Source organism: Bidens hawaiensis, unplaced genomic scaffold (genome assembly GCF_021521415.1).
Source record: "Bidens hawaiensis isolate Kalapana, Puna unplaced genomic scaffold, B.hawaiensis_p1.1 tig00004733_1, whole genome shotgun sequence".
NCBI lineage: Eukaryota > Viridiplantae > Streptophyta > Magnoliopsida > Asterales > Asteraceae > Bidens > Bidens hawaiensis.
In genome coordinates, this window is record NW_027491292.1 from 681924 (window position 1) to 700016 (window position 18093).

Consider the following 18093-nt stretch of genomic DNA (forward strand, 5'->3'; position numbering starts at 1 on the left):
CTCTTGATAGTGCAACATATAGTTTTCCATGAGAGAAAACATCATTCTTTAGATATAAACCAACTCTACTTAATGACTGTCCTTGGCTTTTGTTTATAGTCATAGCAAAGCAAACTGATTGTTGTCTTGTAAACCGAATGTTATGTTCTTGTTGGAAGATGTTAAAGCGATTCTAGGAATATATACTCTTTTACCATTATTAGCTCCTAAAAGAATTTTGAATTTTATTACACGGGCACCAAATGAAACAACCTGAAGCCTAATGCCATTACATAATCCTTTCTTTTGATCAATATTCTTAAAAGCACAACTGGCATTCCCACTTTTAGTTTTAGCTGGTGGTTTGGTAGTCCTGCTATTTTAATCCATTTAGTAGCTCCGTAGAGTATGAAGTTGGATCTACATTACCATTTATATAATCAGACTTTGATATAGAATCTGAGCTCAAGTATCCAGCAGTTTCTCCTTGAAAGCTTTCAATCAGACGATCGTTTAATTCATTAACAATCTCATTTGTTGGTGCAAGTAACGCCCTCTGTTGTAAGGAATCACTGTCTTCAATGTTGTTCAAAATATTTGGATATATAAACTGAATTAGGCTTGAAATAGGGTCATCACATTTTTTGATAAGTAAATCATCTAGAATCTCTATTTTTTCTTTGCCATCATTAGGACCACCAACTTTACCTTCTTCGGTATCTAGTAACCATTGTGCAAATTTTTTTTGTTTCCTCGATATCAGCATATGGTTGACCAATTGTTAATCTCAGGTTTCTTGTTAATTTAAGAATACAACATTGTTAATTTAAGAATACAACATTGATGCCAGAAATATGAAAAACATATAGATGCTTTTACTATTTGTTGCCTACTTCCTTTTTAAACGACTGGTAGGATTTGTTTAAAATCGCCTCCAAATACAACGACTTTTACTCCAAATAATAAATTAGATTGTAACACATCTTTGCAGGATCGCTCTAGAACGTTGAAAAGCATGTTTGTGTCATTGGAGCCTCATCCCAGATTATTAGTTTCGTTTTTTGTAATAGCTCTGCTTCATTGGAACCACGTTCTATTATGCAAGAGGAGTCCTCATTCAGGTTAATCAGAATATGAAATCTTGAGTGTATTGTTCTTCCACCTGATAATAGTAAAGATGCAATTGTGCTTGATGCAACATTCATAACAATATTACCTAGTGATTGTATCGCTGAAGTTAATATCTTCCACAAATATGTTTTTCCTGTTCCATCATAGTCGCAAACAAAAAACAGTCCGCCTGAACCATTATTAACAGCTTTTGTTATTATGTCAAAAATCTCTTTTTGTTTAGAGGTAATTGTTCCAAAAAACTTCTGAATTCATTTCTTTCAATTTCTTGATTGTAAGATTGTGCATCCAAAATTAGTCTATTACTGACAATAGCTACGTATTCTTCATCAAGAAAATGCATCGTTTCGTATCTACTTAAACTTATTATTTTATCGTAGAATTTTCTGGATTTCAATCAAAGTAAAATTCTTTATTTGATCTTCAGTCAGGTTTAATTATGTAAAATCTTTGAATTTGATGATGATGCAACATTGGATATACAAATACGATCTCTTCTTTTAGAAGCCAAAATAAATTTCCTTCTCAAACGGTTTACTTTTGTTGTAAACAAATAATTGAATTTTCCTCTTTTAACATCCGACAACAACTTCCTTATATAACGATTGGCTTTTGTGATACTCTTAATTACTTGCATGCCTAAAAGATTTATTTAAAAGTATACTATAAAATAATTACTTTGTTATAATAATTATGAAATTAAGGTATAAAGAAAGTACCATTATAAGTTGTATTAGTCTGAATGTTGAGTCTTCTATTATTATGTTCTACAATATAAAAAATTTTAGTGTCAATAACATAATTCAATATGATATAATATGTAACACAGAAATAAAACAAATAATTTAAAAAGTTTACGAAATTATAAAACAAAACAACCAAAAACACATTCAAAAGTATCATAGATAACAAAAAATATAGATGAATATCATTTTTCTTTCTTTGGTGTTAAAAAGTTGTTCTTGACATGATCTTCAACGGTAGTTTTGGCAATTCTTTTCCCTTTTGAAATAGATTGTGGCGGTGGGTTGTCAACATCATATGCATCTTGGATTTTTCTCTTTGAAGCCTCATTGATCTTCTTGTTCTCGTTTGAAGCTGAAATTCTTAGAGTGTTTTGCTTGGGAGGTATGACAATTTTTTCTACAACATCAACAGAATCCTGAAAATGGTTAACAAAATTAAATAAATGCATGGTCGTTACTATATAATAATAATTTTTAATTATTAGATTTATCTTTAATATATACCTTTTCAGAAACATTTTCAACTAGGGGTTTAATAGTGTTGTCATTTGAATTAGAAGGTTTCTTCTAAAACATTTAAAAAAAAATGTAACAAATAAACTATAAATGTATATTATATATATAAACACATAATTATATTCTTACCAAATTTAGTTGATATTTTTCTTGTAATTCACTTATTATCTTAGGATTCTTGTTAAGTCTAAAGATATTATATGAATCTAGATTATTTAAGTTGTATTGTTGACATCCAATATCCTTTAATTCTTTAGGAATTATATCGGTATCTTCATCATTCTGTACATAAACTAAAAAAATTAATTTGTTACTAACTTATAAATAAGAATTTTTAATTTTTTATAAACTGAATATATATAATAATGTTTACATCAATCAATTTCTTTAAAAGATCCATAGTAGTAAGTTTAAAGATTAGCACAGCTTGTGCTTTCCATAAAGTTAATGCCATAGTTCCTGTTGAATCTTGAACATTGTAAGAAACTCGATACCTTAATGCTATTAATGAAAACTTTTAATGTAAACAATAATTATAAATATTTTTATAAAAGTTTATTTAATTACTTAGGAAATACCTTAACAATAGTGCGATTGTATTATTTGCTTTCACAGGTATATTTTCCCATAAACTGATTCATCACTGTTTCCCCTTCGGTTTTTCCTTCATGACTATATTTGTTATCTACCTTAAGCTGAAGAGTACATATCTTACATCCAACATAATACCAACGCTTGTAGTTAACTAATGGTGTTAGATTTCCATAAATGACAACTTTTTTTTGCTTAAAAAAATTAATATAAGTTAATAAATTAGTATTAAACAATTCAAAAATTAAATTCATAAGCGCGCGCGCACGCACAGACACACACATATATATATATATTAAGATTTTAAATTACTGTTGTGATGTCCACAACTTCTGCAATATTAGTGAACTCTATGTTGTTTACGAATTTATCAAGCAATGTGTCACGAATAGTTATTTGAGATATAACAGAACTTCCAGATAACTTACATGACTCAAGCAAACTAATAATGAAATTTTCATTATTAGATTATAACATATATATATATATATTTGGTGTCAAATACATACAAAATTTTAAAAATTAAACATCAACTTAAACCTTTTTTGAACTCCCTGATTTCACCAATTTCTTCATTAATGAATAATTTTGTAATGCTAAGAGCTTTACAGATTCCATGTTCACCTGAAAATAAAACTATATACACGTATGTTAATTAAATTAAGATAGTTCTTATCAAATTACACATATTAATATTGTTGGACTCGGTCTGCCCAAGACACATATTATGATTAATGTGGCTAGTACGTTATGATCCAACTCGGGTCATACCCAATAACAAGCTAGACAAACACCGATTATATTTTTTTATATATGATATGATCATAAGTAAATAAATATTGACACCTATGTTATTTGGAAAGGGTTTCTAAATACAATGTACTTGTGAAATGAATAAATCATATGGATGATTTATATTTTGAGAGAGAACATTACATAATGTTATTTAAGATGGTTAAATAACAATACGTAACACTTATCAATTTGCATGTTGCTTGAAAAATGTTATGTTATAATTCTATGAAATGAAAATACATAACATAATAAGTTTTACATTTTAAAACTTGTTTCAAAAAAAAATATAAAAATTGAAATGGGCATGAGGGTGGCCCCCCCCCCCCCCCCCTCTTTCTCTATCAATTTTATATTATTATTTTCAAGTGAGTGGAGACATGAAAATTTTGTGATTGGCAGTTTGGGTGGTGCTTTTGAATGACCACAACATCTCTCTTTCATTTTTTATTACACATTTTTGCAAGTAATAAAAAACACTCTCACTCTTTTCCTTTCTCTTCCAATTTTGGCCAAAGGAGAAGAAGAACAAGGAGGTGTTTTTTAAGTGCTAAAATCCTAGCTAAAGGTGTGTTGTTGGATCTTGAGGTACACTAGCTTGAGGAACTACCTATTGAAGTTCTTGCCTACTTTTCACCATCTCCTTCATACTTCTTTGGTTTACTCTAAAGGTAGTTTAACATGCATGAACTTATAGTGACATGCATGTGTTTGATAGTATGTATTTCGTATTTGGATCCGGGTTTGGGTTTTGCATGTATAAAATTGGTTTTATTCACTATGAACTAACAAGATTTAAATCTTTTATCCGCTACGTTTTTCATAAAATTGGAGTTTTATGACTTTGATAATCTTGTTAAAACCCAACAATGGCATCAAGAGCCGCTTATACCGATGCATGCTTCATTAAACCCGAAAATTTTCGGGTTTATGGTGGGGTTTTACCATATGGCCGAAAATTTTAGGGGTTTTGGTTACCCCATGGTTTTTAAAGGTTATGCTTTACATGCATGTGGTAATCTTGAAAAACTAAGTCATTTGGATGATTGATTGTGTTGTTTGGACAAAAACCCGAAACTTTCGGTTTGGTTGTTTTTTGGGCCGAAAGTTTGAGGGAAAAGGGGAGCCATATTGGTCTTGTATTATTGCACATTTGGATGTGTATTGGATGTTCATAACCTAGCCATGGCCTTGTGTTTGGTTGAATGATTGTGTTGATGTGTTTGTTCATTCAAGTGGTTGTTTGTTCATTCGATATGTTTGTAATATTTATTTGGGTTTGTAATCTATTTATTCATTCATTTGGTTTGTAATAATAAGTAGATTAGATGAATTTCTTTTACTAGAAAAATGTATTAGGACATATTTTGTAAAAGAAGATGCAAGGAAAGAAGCCCAAATAAAGTAACACTTGGAGCATTTGGATGCGGGATCAAGTGGGAGTTCACCGACACAAGATTATGTCCTTTCGGGTCCCTTAGGAAAGACCTTTTTGACACACTTGTCTTTGGTCAACAAGTGTAGTCAACATTAGGAGGCTATGGTTATGAACTTGTGGTTGTATGTTTTATGCTTGCATGGTTGATTTTCTTTTGTTTGTGTTATTGCAATATGGTTTGCTAACTACTTAAAATCAACAACTAGCATAAAATTGGTTCCTTAGAAATCGTTAGGGTAATTAAAATTGGTTTTATTAAAGTATAATGATTTCATAATAAAATGGGTTTTATTAATAGGAATTTTGAAAATGGGTTTTTCAACTTAATACCATACATTTGAATGCATGCAAATGAAAGGTACATAAAAGTTTTTCCAATCTAGAATTTAGAAAACTAAAATCCCTTTTATAAAATAAGTCGAACACCTTCCTTTTATACAACACTCGAATCACTTGGGAACTCGATATGGGATAAAGGTCACCTAACCATGTTGGAGGAAACTTGGGAGTTTGAGGTGGGTTTACCATATAAGTGGGATAAAGGTCACCTAACCACTTGTATATGTAAACTCACATGTGTGTATAAGTAGGACGACTTAAATTGGAAACCATGTGAATAGGGTCACCGAAGCATGGTATACAATGGTGTTGATGGGATTAAACATGCCAACTAAACATAAGATGTTTAACCGATCCCATAAAACTAGAAGTTGCAAAGGGTTGCAATTGTCAAACGTTGACTACCTTGTTAATTTAAATAGTAGGATAAATGTCACCTAACTACTATTTGAATGTAACGTTGGGTTCTAGATTTTAATCATTAATTGTCTAGGAGACATAAAGGGTATTAACGATTAAAATTAATTATTGATATCGAAAATACTAAAATTGAGCTTTGTTATATTTGTAGATGGCCGCAATCAACAATCCACCTAACGTTATTATTCCACCCGTTAACAACCTATCACTAAGATCTATTCTCGATAAGGATCGTCTAAACTATACCAACTTTATGGATTGGTATCGAAACTTGAGAATCGTTCTCAAGCAAGAAAAGAAATATTACGTGATAGAAGAGCCTATTCCCGAAGAACCTAGCATTGACGATGCCGATAACTATAACAATTGGGTAAAGCACAATGAGGATTCCGTGCAAGTTTCTTGCCTCATGTTGGGAACTATGATTCCCGAAATTCAAAAGGATTTTGAACTTCATGGGGCATACGACATGATCACCCAACTTAAGGAAATGTTCCTTACACAAGCTAGGGTGGAACGCTTCGAAACGGTTCGAGCGCTTCATGCATGTCGTATGGAAGAAACCCAATCCGTTTCCTCCTATGTGCTTAAGATGAAAAGCCACATTGATCGTCTCGAGCGCCTTAATTGTCGCGTCTCAAACGAGTTAGCCACGGATTTGATCCTAAATGGGCTAACCAAGAAATTTGAGACTTTTTTTATGAATTATAACATGAATGGGTGGGACAAGAGCATTGGTGAGCTTCATGCAATACTCAAGACGGCCGAGACGGGAATGGGTAAAAAGATTTTACCTGTTCTCACGATCAATGAGGGAAGCAATAGGAAGAGGCATCACCCGGAACCTAAGGCAAAGGTTGCCAAAGGTAAGGGACAAGTCATGGCTAAGTTCAAGGGAAAGGCAAAAGCGGGATCACCCAAACCAAAAGAAAAGAAGCCAAAGGTTTGCGCGGAGGATCCGTGTTTTGGATGTGGGGAGATAGGGCATTGGATGAGCAATTGTCCAACCTATCTAAAAGAGTTGAAAGCTAAGAGGGATGCGGGGCAAACCTTGGGTATAACTTTCATGATTCATGTTGATCTTAATATTATTTCCTCTAACACATGGGTATTGGATACCGGATGTGGAACTCATATTTGCAATTTGTTGCAGGGGTTCAAAGGAAATTAAGGATTCAAGAATGGAGATATTAGTCTCTTCATGGGCAACGGAGCAATGGTTGTTGTCGAAGCCCGAGGGGACTACATTTTGAAGCTTCCAAATGGTTTGGAAGTTACTTTAAATAATGTTTTGTATGCTCCTAGTTTAACTAGGAATATTATCTCCGTTTCCTTGTTAAGACAATACGGTTATGATTTTAAGTTTATGGATGATTGTATTTATGTTTTCATGAATGATGTATTTTATTTTAATGCAATGCCATCTAATGGCATTTATGAATTAGTTCATGATAACACATCTTATGATAACATGTTGTACCAATCAAGCACCAAAAGACTCAAAATGGATTTGAGTAAGACTTATCTTTGGCATTGTCGTCTTGGTCACATAAACAAAGATCACATACATACACTTCAAAAGAATGGTCTTTTGGAATCAAGTGATGATTCATTCGATAAATGCGAGTCTTGTATGTTAGAAAAGATGATCGAGGACCCCTTTAGTGGAACAAACCAAAGGGCAAAAGACTTATTAGGTATCATACATTCGGATGTATGTGGTCCTTTTAAGGCAATGACAAGGAATGGTGAAAGATACTTCATTACCTTTATTGACGACTATAGTCGTTATGGGTATGTGTACTTGTTAAGACACAAAGATGAAGCTTTTGAAATGTTCAAAATCTTCCAAAATGAAGTACAAAATCAACTCGATAAAACCATCAAAGTACTTCGTTCGGATAGAGGAGGTGAATACCTAAGTGATGCTTTCGAAGATCATCTTAGAAATTGTGGGATCATCTCACAACTTACTCCACCCGGAACACCACAACATAATGGTGTGTCCGAGAGGAGAAATCGAACTCTATTAGATATGGTTCGATCTATGATGGCTAGAAGCACATTGCCTCTATCATTTTGGGGTTTCGCTTTGCTCTCCACGGCCCGTATTCTAAATATGGCTCCAACCAAGAAAGTGGACAAGACACCTTTTGAAATATGGAATGGAAGAGCTCCATCATTAACATATTTAAAGGTATGGGTTTGTGAGGCTTATGTCAAGAACAACACCAAAACAAACTTGAAAGTCGGTCCACTAAGTGTATCTTTGTAGGATATCCCAAGGACTCCATGGGATATTATTTCTACAAGCCAACCGAGCAAAAAGTGTTCGTTGCTCGAAAGGCCGAGTTCTTGGAAACTAAGTTCCTTATGGAAGGTACTAGTAGAACAGTGGAACTCGAGGAGGATCCAGAACCACAAGCCGATACACGTTTGGTTGACACTAGCAATCAACAAGAGGTTGTTGAGAATGATGAAATGGTTGATCAAAAGATACTAAACGTTCACAAATCCGGTAGAATTAGACATCCACCCGAAAGATATGGATTTTTCAAGGATGGATGCTATGTGGTAGATCGGATGAACCCACCACATACCGTGATGCAATGTCACAATCCGATTGTGACAAATGGCTTGAAGCCATGAACGTAGAGATGCAATCCATGCATGACAATCAAGTATGGGATTTGGTTGTACTACCTCTTAATTCCAAACCGGTTGGAAGTAAGTGGGTTTTCAAGAAGAAAACTGATATGCATGGAAACTTGGATACTTATAAAGCAAGACTTGTAGCAAAAGGTTTCACTCAAACTCAAGGGGTTGACAATGATGAAACTTTTTCTCCCGTAGCAATGCTAAAGTCTTTTAGGATATTGTTTGCCATAGCCGCACATTATGACTATGAGATATGGCAAATAGATGTCAAAACCGCTTTTCTAAATGGGCATCTTGAGGAAGATGTCTATATGGTTCAACCCGAAGGTTTTTTCGATCCACAACATCCTAACAAAGTATGCAAGTTAAAGAAATCAATCTATGGATTGAAACAAGCATCTAGAAGTTGGAATCACCGTTTTGATGAAGAATTTAAGAAATTTGGATTCATCAAAAATGGTGATGAAGCTTGTGTGTATAAGAAAGCTAGTGGGAGCATCATTATCTTCTTAGTATTGTATGTTGATGACATACTACTATTTGGGAATGTCATTCCAACCCGAAGGTGTAAAAGTATGGCTTGGAAGTTGTTTTTCATCAAAGATCTTGATGAAGCCGCCTATATTTTGGGAATAAAGATCTATAGGGATAGATCAAGGCGGTTGATAGGTTTAAACCAAAGTGCATACATTGACAAAATCCTGAAAAGGTTCAAGATGGAGAACTCTAAGAGAGGATTGGTACCTATTCAAAGAGGAACAATATTGAGTGCGTATCAATGTCCAAGCTCAAAGGAAGATCAAGATAAAATGAATGGGATCCCATACGCATCGGCTATTAGATCCATCATGTATGCAATGGTATGCACTAGACCGGATGTGTCATGCGCTTTAAGCATGACAAGTAGATTCCAACATAATCCGGGAAGTAGCCATTGGATGACGATCAAGAGTATATTGAAATACCTTAGAAGGACTAAGGATATGTTTCTAATATACGGTTCGGGTGAGGAGGAACTCGTTATAAAGGGTTACACGGATGCGAGTTTCCAAACCACAATCGGGATATGTTTTCGTTATGAATGGTGGCGCAGTCTCTTGGAAGAGCTCGAAACAAGATGTGGTAGCTTTGTCCACCACAGAATCGGAATACATCGCCGCCTCATTGGTAGCTCAAGAAGCTGCGTGGATTAGGAAATTCATTGCCGACCTAGGGGTGATCCGTACCATTCAGGACCCTCTAGAAATCTTTTGTGACAACGAGGGTGCGATTTCTCAAATCAAGGAACCTCGTGCTCATCAAAAGACAAGGCACATTGAACGGAGGTTCAACTACATAAGGGATGAAGTTGAGAAAGGAAAGATATGTATTCTCAAAGTTCACACCGATCAAAACATTGCGGATCCACTCACGAAGCTTCTTGAAAGGCCAAAGCATGAAGGTCACACTTGTGCCTTAGGACTTCGATATTCTAGTGATTGGATATGATCAAATTTTGTATTTGGATATCGGAACAATTGTTATTTTCACTCATTCATATGATTATGGTTTATCATTATGACATTTTGAGTTACGTTCCATTTTAGCATGTTTAAATCCATGAGTAAGTTAATTATTCTAAATGTCCATAGTCGCTCATAATTGTGGGAACAAGTATGAAGATAAGACTATTATGAACTTGGATTGGTAGATATTCATAAGGTATGAATATAGAGCAAAAGGTTGCTGCCAAGGTTTATAGATATTTATGGGATATAAATATTGGACTGACCCGCTCTCAAATGTTACCACATGGAATCTTTCTGATTGAACATAAGTAAATTTGAGTAAAAGGCGAATATCATAGTATCCTCCGACCTGAGATACATATAGGGTCTTGATATTCACCAAGTTTTATGCTTTGACTTAGTTCTTCGCTGCTCTGAAACATGACAGTACATAAGTCTAAGATCAGGTACAGTACTAAGTGATTGTGAAAGACATATGTAGTCAAAACGGGATTTGTCCCTCTTATTCTTTGAGAGTAAGATGTCTAAGACATGCAAAGTTAAATCAACAGAGAATGATCACTCTGTGTCTCTGGATTTGACATGACATATGTGGCAAAAGGATAAATGATAGTTTCACCTAAATCATTTCAAGTAAGGGACTTGAAGGGGATGATGTTATTGAATGGCACTTCATCATGCGTATTAAGGGTAGTAAACCGTAGTTAGGCGGTATTTGCTACTTGCATCAATCTTCTATGTATCTTGTGCAAGTGGGAGATTGTTGGACTCGGTCTGCCCAGGACACATATTATGATTAATGTGGCTAGTACGTTATGATCCAACTCGGGTCATACCCAATAACAAGCTAGACAAACACCGATTATATTTTTTTATATATGATATGATCATAAGTAAATAAATATTGACACCTATGTTATTTGGAAAGGGTTTCTAAATACAATGTACTTGTGAAATGAATAAATCATATGGATGATTTATATTTTGAGAGAGAACATTACATAATGTTATTTAAGATGGTTAAATAACAATACGTAACACTTATCAATTTGCATGTTGCTTGAAAAATGTTATGTTATAATTCTATGAAATGAAAATACATAACATAATAAGTTTTACATTTTAAAACTTGTTTCAAAAAAAAATATAAAAATTGAAATGGGAATGAGGGTGGCCCCCCCTCTTTCTCTATCAATTTTATATTATTATTTTCAAGTGAGTGGAGACATGAAAATTTTGTGATTGGCAGTTTGGGTGGTGCTTTTGAATGACCACAACATCTCTCTTTCATTTTTTATTACACATTTTTGCAAGTAATAAAAAACACTCTCACTCTTTTCCTTTCTCTTCCAATTTTGGCCAAAGGAGAAGAAGAACAAGGAGGTGTTTTTTAAGTGCTAAAATCCTAGCTAAAGGTGTGTTGTTGGATCTTGGGGTACACTAGCTTGAGGAACTACCTATTGAAGTTCTTGCCTACTTTTCACCATCTCCTTCATACTTCTTTGGTTTACTTGAAAGGTAGTTTAACATGCATGAACTTATAGTGACATGCATGTGTTTGATAGTATGTATTTCGTATTTGGATCCGGGTTTGGGTTTTGCATGTATAAAATTGGTTTTATTCACTATGAACTAACAAGATTTAAATCTTTTATCCGCTACGTTTTTCATAAAATTGGAGTTTTATGACTTTGATAATCTTGTTAAAACCCAACAAATATATTATATAGATGTGTAACTAACGATCATATATTTGTACATAGCAAATTGTAAAACAGTAATAACATGAGGGTTTCCTTGGTTTCTCTCAACAAAAGACTGAAGTCTCATAGCATATGCATCCCATAAAGTCATACTGGTTTTATTATCACTGAAATAAGCATATATGAAGTTTGTTAACAAACAAAGAATTTATAACAGATACATATTAAATTTACTTACTTGCTATCACATAGGTTAATCTTCAATCTTTCAACAGGTTTAACATTTATCTTTGTGATATCTTGAACATAAACAGCATCTTCAATGATTCAAATAACATTTGTTTTAAAGATTAAAACAAATAAAGTTATTAACATTAGTATATGAACATATTAATTATTAATATTTTATGCTATTAAACCTATGCATGTATCAACTGAAATTGAGTCGGAAAGTAGATCTTCAATTGTTGTAAAGTTGGACCATGAATATTTTCAGTAAAATCATCCTAGAACTTTACTTTAGTGGTTCTTTTGAATGTTAGTTTCTTTGAGTTTTCAACATACTTGAACCTGTCAACATAAGCTGAAAACTTTGCTTTTTAAATTTCATAACAGACATACTCATCTATCTTCTTTTCAAAGCTATTCATAATCTACTTCGATATTGAAGCATGAATTCTATTACTCTGAAATAAATAGGAAAACATTATGTAATATTTATAAAACATAGGTTCTAATAAGATGTAGTATAAAGCCTTGTTTACCTTTTTGTCTTCAAAGATTAAATCCATTGATAGAATGGCTAGAGGTTTGTCAATAATATGGTTCATCCACTTTCTGATTACCTTTGCTAACACAACCGAGTTCTCATCAACATCATTTAAATCATTCAATAACTTGTAATTCTTGGCTGCCATTGTCCTATACAAATCTCAAATTAGAAAAGCATTCAGTTTTTAAGTTTAATATGTCCTGAGGAATCTGTTCATTTGTATTACATATTTACCTTAAATATTCTTAATCTTTCTTACGTTTGTAAAATTACACAATCTTAATTAGCAGATGAGATTAATAACAAAAAAATAGATTAATAAACATAAAAATGGCTGTGTTATGATTACAGTTCAGGTTAAATGACTAATAATTATTAAATCAAAAAACAGAAAACGAGCCTTTAAACTTAAATAAGAACCGATTAAGTGAATGCAGAAGAAGGTGAATTATGATTTAATAATGAAAAAACTCAACCATATTTATAGATGATTGTATTTTGATATAGAAATCCTATAAAATAGAATTTAGATATAACATTCAAATATATTATCTATTATTAAAAATATATACTTTATAATATATTATTATGTTTATATAAAATAAATTTAGTTATATATAAATTCGGATTTATGGGTTTTTAATTATTTTAAAATTCCATTTAGATATAGATTTTCTATATAATAGATATTTTCTATAACAAAGAGTATATAATTTATAATTTATAATTTATAATATATTATGTTTCTTTACATAAGATATTAAAATTTATTGTTAATAAATAAATTCCAGATTTATGGTTTTTTTAATTCTTATTAGTTGTTTTGTTAGTAATAATATTTTGCTGCAATTATGATGTTTAGCAATTGATTTTACTAATGTTTTAATATTTTTGAACTAATAATTATAGATTTTTTGATAAAATCATAAACAACTAACATAAATTACCTCATTAGGATTATATTGTTATTAGTAATTTTCTGCTGCAATGATAAATATAAACTAATTGCATACTAAATTATCATTTCAGAATAGTCTTAATAACATTGTGTTGTAAACATAAACAAAAACTAATTGAACTATAACCGAGTTGATGAAAGTTTATTGCAGTATAAATGACATGACAGAAAATTAGAACTTCATTTTTCTGAAGTTTTGAGTATATTTTTCTGCTACAATTATAATTAAATGACCTAAATAACCTCAGTGTTAAATTATAAACATCATCAATTGCAAACCATTCTATAAAGTTAAATTAATGCAGTATAGGTTAGTTGTTAATGAAAATTATAAAAACATTTACAGAATATAAAACCATAAACATGCCTGGATATTATTATTATTATTATTATTATCAATGTTGTGATGTAATAATAACAAAAAAAAACTTAAAACATAATGATGTTAATTCACAGTAACAAAAAATTCAATGTAAAATATCATAGAATCAATAAACAAAACATGAACTGGTTGATCTTAACCCTAAAATTCACAGTAACAAATAATTCAATGTAAAATATCATATGATCAATCAAACAAAACATCAGCTAGTTGATCTTAACCTTAATTAGCCCTAAACACAGCGAAACAAAACAAATATAGTTTATTAAATGTTAATAAAACCCTAAAAAGTTACCTTCGTTTGGAAAATAGGTCATTGGATAATTCATCAATGAAAAAATCATATCGATGCCGATGAAGATACAGCCTAAAACAAACAATGAAACAACACTGATGTTTAACAAATATAGTTTATTCAATGTAAATAAAACCCTAAAAAGTTATCGTCGTTTCACGAAACAGGACCTTGGAGAATTCATCAATGGAAATATCATAGAGATGAAGATACATAATATATATCTCTGAAAGAGGCTTCAAAAGTCGATTAGTTTAAACAAACGTTGAATACTGGAGGACTTAAGAGGTTGGTTGAAGGTATTAGGGTTTCGATTGAAAGAATTGTGAAATAAACAAGTTATTTCATACTCGGGTTTGGGGGATCCGAATGAGATCTGCTGACCTGCGAAATCCTTTTAAAAAACCTAAATCAATGAGAGGCTACGATTTTGAAATGGAGCAATCTGGTAGCACGGGAGGGGGCGACGTGAGGCCTTCATTCGTAGGCAATTATATATATACTAGATTTTATCCCCCTTATTATGGGGGTTGTTTTACATTATTTGTTTTTAATATTTATATATGTATATTTGGATTTCAATCTTATTTATCGTAAGAAAGTTAATAATTAATATACTTGAGGTTTGATGATAAAATGGTTTCACAAATAAATGATATGTTATAATCCGGTTTAAAAGCTATCTGGGTTTGGTGATACCTATTACCCGTTTATTTTCTTTATTATAAAATTGTTTCTTAATTATAAATAATATCTTTTTTTTTAAATAAAATAGGATATTAATTTTTAGTATATCCCTATTTTATAGGTTTTTCATATCAAGTATTTTATTAGATTAATTTTTAATATAATGAGATGTTATAACCCGTTTAAGAGCTATCTGGATTTGGTGAGACCTTTACCCGTGAATTCGGGTCAAATGCATGACAAACCTTCATTTTAAAATAAAGCAATCTGATGACTTGAGAGAATGGTTGTTTTACATTTTTCGTTTTTTAATATTTCTTTTTTAGATTTTAATTTTCTTTATTGCAAGAAAGTTAATAATATACTTAGGGTTTAATGATGAAAGGGTTTCATAAATAAATGATATGTTATAACCCATCTAAAAGCTATATGGATTTGGTGACCATGACCCACTTATGTTTTTTACTATAAAATTATTTATTAATTATAAATAATATCTTTTTTCTTTTTGAATTGGATATTAATTTTTAGTATATCCTTATTTTATAGGATTTTCATATCAAATAATTGGTAAGATTAATTTTTAATTTAATGAGATGTTATAACCCGTTTAAGAGCTATCTGGATATATATATATATATATATATATATATATATATATATATATATATATATATATATATATATCAAACTTGGTTTTTAAAACAAAATTGAAAATATTATATTTTTATAAACGAAACATGGAAATTATTATGGGTGCAAACGAGCCGAGCCCTAGCTCGACTAGGCTCGAGCTCGGCTCGTTTCGAGCTCTATTTTCAAAGCTTGAACTCGGCTCGTGAGTAGAGTTTCAAGCTCAAGCTCGGCTCGGGCTCGGCTCGTTTACTAAATATCAATTATTTTTTATAATTATAATAATTTTTTATATATTTTTTCTATTACAATTTTATGTATAAAATAATATATATTATTTAGTTATTTTTAATTATTTTTTCATAACATTATATATATTAATTAATAATTATTAAATGTATATTTTAAAAAATTATATAAATGGCAAGTTCATTTAGGCTCGCGAGCCGGCTCAAGCTCGATAAGTGAAGCTCGGGCTCAGGCTCGTTTATTAAACGAGCTTACTTTTATGCTTGAGCTTGGGCTCAGGCTCGATTAAGCTCGGCTCAATCGAGCTTTTTAACGAGCTAATCTCGAGTAGCTCGGGAGCAGCTCGGTTCGTTTGCACCCTTAGCAATTATTGCTCGGTGAATTTTAAAAATAAAATTTATAAATTCTATAATTTCATATTTCTAACTTTTGGTAACGGCCCAAATTTCATTCGCTTTAAGCCTTCAAAATGGTTGGTCCGGTGATCGATATTGAAAGACCAATCAAAAACATTTATAAACTATCTTTACTTGTAAGGACAAGTAAGGTGTCGAATCCACATGGAATTAGTGGAAAGTGCCAATCGAGTTTATTGTTTAACAGTAATTATGCTAGGCGGACAGACGATGTCAAATGGTTTGGAAATTAATTTGGTTATAAAAAAATTTAAGAAAACAGTGACTACACTTCAGGTTCGGGATATGCAATCAACTGAATGACAATAATTTATGCAAATTGGGGAATCGCATAGACATGATTCATTTGTTAGAATAGATAAATAATTACTAGACATATTAGTTTGGTTTAGTGATTCACAGAACCTAATCCGAATAATGGACACAACTGAACACGGTCTACCTAATTACCAGTTCATTAATATAAAATTAGCATCTATCAATGATTAATGGCAAACAGTTCAATGATGATAAAAACTTAATCCTAAATATTGATGAACACAAATCAAATAATTGATGATAAACGAAAGTCCCAGAAAAACAACTGTTTAATCGGTTCCAATAAACATATAGATTCAATCAACCAAAAGATTAATCAAAACTAATCCCAATACATGTAATATTCATAAAAATAATCAGTTCATATGCAAACCCTACACCTGAAGTGACCACGAATGATTTAGCCTTGCCACTGCATCACGATTAACTCGAGTATGGATTGGAAGGATGAAACTATTGAAAAATTGATGATTGGAAGGTGTTAAGATGATGAATCAAAGCCCCATAATCATCCAAGGTGGCTAGGGTATGAAGGATAATCAACTTAGGGTTTAACCGGGCTTAAATATGTAAGAATAACAAGAAAAATCGGATTTCTCGTCAGACCAGGCCGTAAGCTAAGGCCTGATCACCGTAGCTTACACCGTGGCCGTAGGCGACGGTTAGAAGCTGCTGCCTTACGTCAATTTTGATTCCATTTACATACTTTTCTCGTCGAGAAACCCAAAATTCATATATTATGGATTCCGTAACTCATTTTCTAGCCCCGGATATGCCTGTTTTACTTTAAACGCGCATGAATCACTTCCGAACTCCCTCGATTGCTTGCTTTTTGCTCATAACTCAATTCCTTGCAATCCTAAGTGCTCCAAATTAGTTCCTTTAAGCTACGAGCACCTATATACATAAAACCACTCAAAGTACTCGTATTTTATAGATACAAACAACTAAAACACACGATATTAAACACTTCAAAACACTTAGGTTATTTTAAAGTACTCGTATTTTAAAGTACTCGTATTTTATCAATTTTCGTCCCCAAAAAGATTTACAATAGAATCAGAACTAGGAATTGTCTTTACAAAACACTTAGGTTATTTAATTAATAACACAAAAACTGCGATCACCGGTATTTTTGTCCAGTTAAACCCATGCCCTAATACTCATCGAGACAAATAAGGTGTGACAATTCATTAGTTCATATGATTAAGTAGGACCCACACTACAAAGCCTCGAAGCCGCCTTAGCACGATTCAATATGGTTTTAGCGAGCCAAATCACCCTAACTTGACTTAAACCTTAAGGTTTCCATATAAACGTTACGATGATGCCTAGAAGAAGACCGGTCTTGAAGCATCCCACCAATGAGGCCCATATGCAAAAACAAAAAATTAAGAAAAATCAATATGAGAGGTGAAGAAATAAAAAATAAATTCAAACGATAAATAAATTTTGCATGTATTATTAAATGGAAAATGGAAAATAGCATGTATATTTTTAACACCATGATCTTTGGATGTCGCGCGAACCATTTAGAAACATCAAACGGGTTAAAGGGGGCA